Consider the following 7377-nt stretch of genomic DNA (forward strand, 5'->3'; position numbering starts at 1 on the left):
AGTACCTTCATAACACACCTGTCTACTGTTGGTAGTAGTACCTTCATAACACACCTGTCTACTGTTGGTAGTAGTACCTTCATAACACACCTGTCTACTGTTGGTAGTAGTACCTTCATAACACACCTGTCTACTGTTGGTAGTAGTACCTTCATAACACACCTGTCTACTGTTGGTAGTAGTACCTTCATAACACACCTGTCTACTGTTGGTAGTAGTACCTTCATAACACACCTGTCTACTGTTGGTAGTAGTACCTTCATAACACACCTGTCTACTGTTGGTAGTAGTACCTTCATAACACACCTGTCTCATAACACACCTGTCTACTGTTGGTAGTAGTACCTTCATAACACACCTGTCTACTGTTGGTAGTAGTACCTTCACACCTGTCTACTGTTGGTAGTAGTACCTTCATAACACACCTGTCTACTGTTGGTAGTAGTACCTTCATAACACACCTGTCTACTGTTGGTAGTAGTACCTTCATAACACACCTGTCTACTGTTGGTAGTAGTAACACACCTGTCTACTGTTGGTAGTAGTACCTTCACACCTGTCTACTGTTGGTAGTAGTACCTGTCTCCACACCTGTCTACTGTTGGTAGTAGTACCTTCATAACACACCTGTCTACTGTTGGTAGTAGTACCTTCATAACACACCTGTCTAGTACCTTCACACCTGTCTACTGTTGGTAGTAGTACCTTCATAACACACCTGTCTACTGTTGGTAGTAGTACCTGTCTACTGTTGGTAGTAGTACACACCTGTCTACTGTTGGTAGTAGTACCTCATAACACACCTGTCTACTGTTGGTAGTAGTACCTTCATAACACACCTGTCTACTGTTGGTAGTAGTACCTGTCTACTGTTGGTAGTAACCTTCACACCTGTCTACTGTTGGTAGTAGTCACACCTTCATAACACACCTGTCTACTGTTGGTAGTAGTACCTTCATAACACACCTGTCTACTGTTGGTAGTAGTACCTTCACACCTGTCTACTGTTGGTAGTAGTACCTTCACACCTGTCTACTGTTGGTAGTAGTACCTTCATAACACACCTGTCTACTGTTGGTAGTAGTACCTTCATAACACACCTGTCTACTGTTGGTAGTAGTACCTTCATAACACACCTGTCTACTGTTGGTAGTAGTACCTTCATACCTGTCTACTGTTGGTAGTAGTACCTTCACACCTGTCTACTGTTGGTAGTAGTACCTTCATAACACACCTGTCTACTGTTGGTAGTAGTACCTTCACACCTGTCTACTGTTGGTAGTAGTACCTTCATAACACACCTGTCTACTGTTGGTAGTAGTACCTCATAACACACCTGTCTACTGTTGGTAGTAGTACCTTCATAACACACCTGTCTACTGTTGGTAGTAGTACCTTCATAACACACCTGTCTACTGTTGGTAGTAGTACCTTCATAACACACCTGTCTACTGTTGGTAGTAGTACCTTCACACCTGTCTACTGTTGGTAGTAGTACCTGTCTCCACACCTGTCTACTGTTGGTAGTAGTACCTTCATAACACACCTGTCTACTGTTGTACCTTCATAACACACCTGTCTACTGTTGGTAGTACCTTCATAACACACCTGTCCTGTCTACTGTTGGTAGTAGTACCTTCATAACACACCTGTCTACTGTTGGTAGTAGTACCTTCATAACACACCTGTCTACTGTTGGTAGTAGTACCTTCATAACACACCTGTCTACTGTTGGTAGTAGTACCTGTCTCATAACCTTCACACCTGTCTACTGTTGGTAGTAGTACCTTTCACACCTGTCTACTGTTGGTAGTAGTACCTTCATAACACACCTGTCTACTGTTGGTAGTAGTCACACCTGTCCTTCACACCTGTCTACTGTTGGTAGTAGTACCTTCACACCTGTCTACTGTTGGTAGTAGTACCTTCCACACCTGTCTACTGTTGGTAGTAGTACCTTCATAACACACCTGTCTACTAGTACCTTTGTCTACTGTTAGTAGTACCTTCATAACACACCTGTCTACTGTTGGTAGTAGTACCTTCCACACCTGTCTACTGTTGGTAGTAGTACCTTCATAACACACCTGTCTACTGTTGGTAGTAGTACCTTCATAACACACCTGTCTACTGTTGGTAGTAGTACCTTCATAACACACCTGTCTACTGTTGGTAGTAGTACCTTCATAACACACCTGTCTACTGTTGGTAGTAGTACCTTCATAACACACCTGTCTACTGTTGGTAGTAGTACCTTCATAACACACCTGTCTACTGTTGGTAGTAGTACCTCTCATAACACACCTGTCTACTGTTGGTAGTAGTACCTTCACCTGTCTACTAACCTGTTGGTAGTAGTACCTTCATAACACACCTGTCTACTGTTGGTAGTAGTCTACTGTTGGTAGTAGTACCTTCATAACACACCTGTCTACTGTTGGTAGTAGTACCTTCACACCTGTCTACTGTTGGTAGTAGTACCTTCACACCTGTCTACCTAGTCTACCTGTCTACTGTTGGTAGTAGTACCTTCATAACACACCTGTCTACTGTTGGTAGTAGTACCTTCATAACACACCTGTCTACTGTTGGTAGTAGTACCTTCATAAACACCTGTCTACCTGTCTACCTGTCTTGGTAGTAGTACCTTCATAACACACCTGTCTACTGTTGGTAGTAGTACCTTCATAACACACCTGTCTACTGTTGGTAGTAGTACCTTCATAACACACCTGTCTACTGTTGGTAGTAGTAACACACCTGTCTACTGTTGGTAGTAGTACCTTCACACCTGTCTACTGTAGTGGTAGTAGTACCTCCACACCTGTCTACTGTTGGTAGTAGTACCTTCATAACACACCTGTCTACTGTCTCCACACCTGTCTACTGTTGGTAGTAGTACCTTCATAACACACCTGTCTACTGTTGGTAGTAGTACCTTCATAACACACCTGTCTACTGTTGGTAGTAGTACCTTCATAACACACCTGTCTACTGTTGGTAGTAGTACCTGTCTACTGTTGGTAGTAGTACACACCTGTCTACTGTTGGTAGTAGTACCTTCATAACACACCTGTCTACTGTTGGTAGTAGTACCTTCATAACACACCTGTCTACTGTTGGTAGTAGTACCTTCATAACACACCTGTCTACTGTTGGTAGTAGTACCTTCATAACACACCTGTCTACTGTTGGTAGTAGTACCTTCATAACACACCTGTCTACTGTTGGTAGTAGTACCTTCATAACACACCTGTCTACTGTTGGTAGTAGTACCTTCATAACACACCTGTCTACTGTTGGTAGTAGTACCTTCATAACACACCTGTCTACTGTTGGTAGTAGTACCTTCATAACACACCTGTCTACTGTTGGTAGTAGTAACACACCTGTCTACTGTTGGTAGTAGTACCTTCATAACACACCTGTCTACTGTTGGTAGTAGTACCTTCACACACCTGTCTACCTGTAACACACCTGTCTACTGTTGGTAGTAGTACCTTCATAACACACCTGTCTACTGTTGGTAGTAGTACCTTCATAACACACCTGTCTACTGTTGGTAGTAGTACCTTCACACCTGTCTACTGTTGGTAGTAGTACCTTCATAACCACCTGTCTACTGTTGGTAGTAGTACCTTCATAACACACCTGTCTACTGTTGGTAGTAGTACCTTCATAACACACCTGTCTACTGTTGGTAGTAGTACCTTCATAACACACCTGTCTACTGTTGGTAGTAGTACCTTCATAACACACCTGTCTACTGTTGGTAGTAGTACCTTCATAACACACCTGTCTACTGTTGGTAGTAGTACCTTCATAACACACCTGTCTACTGTTGGTAGTACCTTCATAACACACCTGTCTACTGTTGGTAGTAGTACCTTCACACCTGTCTACTGTTGGTAGTAGTACCTTCATAACACACCTGTCTACTGTTGGTAGTAGTACCTTCATAACACACCTGTCTACTGTTGGTAGTAGTACCTTCATAACACACCTGTCTACTGTTGGTAGTAGTACCTTCACACCTGTCTACTGTTGGTAGTAGTACCTTCATAACACACCTGTCTACTGTTGGTAGTAGTACCTTCATAACACACCTGTCTACTGTTGGTAGTAGTACCTTCATAACACACCTGTCTACTGTTGGTAGTAGTACCTTCACACCTGTCTACTTCACACCTGTCTACTGTTGGTAGTAGTACCTTCATAAACACACCTGTCTACTGTTGGTAGTAGTAACCACCTGTCTACTGTTGGTAGTAGTACCTTCATAACACACCTGTCTACTGTTGGTAGTAGTACCTTCATAACACACCTGTCTACTGTTGGTAGTAGTACCTTCATAACACACCTGTCTACTGTTGGGTAGTAGTACCTTCATAACACACCTGTCTACTGTTGGTAGTAGTACCTTCACACCTGTCTATAACACACCTGTCTACTGTTGGTAGTAGTACCTTCATAACACACCTGTCTACTGTTGGTAGTAGTAACACACCTGTCTACAGTAGTACACACCTGTCTACTGTTGGTAGTAGTACCTTCATAACACACCTGTCTACTGTTGGTAGTAGTACCTTCATAACACACCTGTCTACTGTTGGTAGTAGTACCTTCATAACACACCTGTCTACTGTTGGTAGTAGTACCTTCATAACACACCTGTCTACTGTTGGTAGTAGTACCTTCATAACACACCTGTCTACTGTTGGTAGTAGTACCTTACCTGTCTACAGTAGTACCTTCATAACACCTGTCTACTGTTGGTAGTAGTACCTTCATAACACACCTGTCTACTGTTGGTAGTAGTACCTTCATAACACACCTGTCTACTGTTGGTAGTAGTACCTTCATAACACACCTGTCTACTGTTGGTAGTAGTCTACTGTACTGGTAGTAGTACCTTCATAACACACCTGTCTACTGTTGGTAGTAGTACCTGTCTACAGTAGTACACACCTGTCTACTGTTGGTAGTAGTACCTGTCTACTGTTGGTAGTCACACCTGTCTACTGTTGGTAGTAGTACCTTCATAACACCTGTCTACTGTTGGTAGTAGTACCTTCATAACACACCTGTCTACTGTTGGTAGTAGTACCTTCATAACACACCTGTCTACTGTTGGTAGTAGTACCTTCACACACCTGTCTACTGTTGGTAGTAGTACCTTCATAACACACCTGTCTACTGTTGGTAGTAGTACCTTCATAACACACCTGTCTACTGTTGGTAGTAGTACCTTCATAACACACCTGTCTACTGTTGGTAGTAGTAACACACCTGTCTACTGTTGGTAGTAGTACCTTCACACCTGTCTACTGTTGGTAGTAGTACCTTCATAACACACCTGTCTACTGTTGGTAGTAGTACCTTCATAACACACCTGTCTACTGTTGGTAGTAGTACCTTCATAACACACCTGTCTACTGTTGGTTAGTACCTTCATAACACACCTGTCTACTGTTGGTAGTAGTACCTTCATAACACACCTGTCTACTGTTGGTAGTAGTACCTTCACACCTGTCTACTGTTGGTAGTAGTCACACCTGTCTACTGTTGGTAGTAGTACCTCCACACCTGTCTACTGTTGGTAGTAGTACCTTCATAACACACCTGTCTACTGTTGGTAGTAGTACCTGTCTACATAACACACCTGTCTACTGTTGGTAGTAGTACCTAACACACCTGTCTACTGTTGGTAGTAGTACCTTCATAACACACCTGTCTACTGTTGGTAGTAGTACCTTCATAACACACCTGTCTACTGTTGGTAGTAGTACCTTCATAACACACCTGTCTACTGTTGGTAGTAGTACCTTCATAACACACCTGTCTACTGTTGGTAGTAGTACCTTCATAACACACCTGTCTACTGTTGGTAGTAGTACCTTCATAACACACCTGTCTACTGTTGGTAGTAGTAACACACCTGTCTACTGTTGGTAGTAACACACCTGTCTACTGTTGGTAGTAGTACCTTCATAACACACCTGTCTACTGTTGGTAGTAGTACCTGTCTACTGTTGGTAGTAACACACCTGTCTACTGTTGGTAGTAGTACCTTCATAACACACCTGTCTACTGTTGGTAGTAGTACCTTCATAACACACCTGTCTACTGTTGGTAGTAGTACCTTCATAACACACCTGTCTACTGTTGGTAGTAGTACCTCATAACACACCTGTCTACTGTTGGTAGTAGTACCTTCATAACACACCTGTCTACTGTTGGTAGTAGTACCTTCATAACACACCTGTCTACTGTTGGTAGTAGTACCTTCATAACACACCTGTCTACTGTTGGTAGTAGTACCTTCCACACCTGTCTACTGTTGGTAGTAGTACCTAACACACCTGTCTACTGTTGGTAGTAGTACCTCCACACCTCACACACCTGTCTACTGTTGGTAGTAGTACCTTCATAACACACCTGTCTACTGTTGGTAGTAGTACCTTCATAACACACCTGTCTACTGTTGGTAGTAGTACCTTCATAACACACCTGTCTACTGTTGGTAGTAGTACCTTCATAACACACCTGTCTACTGTTGGTAGTAGTACCTGTCTACTGTTGGTAGTAGTACCTTCATAACACACCTGTCTACTGTTGGTAGTGTCTACTGTTGGTAGTACCTTCATAACACACCTGTCTACTGTTGGTAGTAGTACCTTCATAACACACCTGTCTACTGTTGGTAGTAGTACCTTCATAACACACCTGTCTACTGTTGGTAGTAGTACCTTCACACCTGTCTACTGTTGGTAGTAGTACCTTCATAACACACCTGTCTACTGTTGGTAGTAGTACCTTCATAACACACCTGTCTACTGTTGGTAGTAGTACCTTCATAACACACCTGTCTACTGTTGGTAGTAGTACCTTAACACACCTGTCATAACACACCTGTCTACTGTTGGTAGTAGTACCTTCATAACACACCTGTCTACTGTTGGTAGTAGTACCTTCACACCTGTCTACTGTTGGTAGTAGTACCTTCATAACACACCTGTCTACTGTTGGTAGTAGTACCTTCATAACACACCTGTCTACTGTTGGTAGTAGTACCTTCATAACACACCTGTCTACTGTTGGTAGTAGTACCTTCATAACACACCTGTCTACTGTTGGTAGTAGTACCTTCATAACACACCTGTCTACTGTTGGTAGTAGTACCTTCATAACACACCTGTCTACTGTTGGTAGTAGTACCTTCATAACACACCTGTCTACTGTTGGTAGTAGTACCTGTCTACTGTTGGTAGTAACACACCTGTCTACTGTTGGTAGTAGTACCTTCATAACACACCTGTCTACTGTTGGTAGTAGTACCTTCATAACACACCTGTCTACTGTTGGTAGTAGTACCTT

The sequence above is a fragment of the Oncorhynchus keta genome, unplaced genomic scaffold, assembly GCF_023373465.1.
Source record: "Oncorhynchus keta strain PuntledgeMale-10-30-2019 unplaced genomic scaffold, Oket_V2 Un_scaffold_2466_pilon_pilon, whole genome shotgun sequence".
NCBI lineage: Eukaryota > Metazoa > Chordata > Actinopteri > Salmoniformes > Salmonidae > Oncorhynchus > Oncorhynchus keta.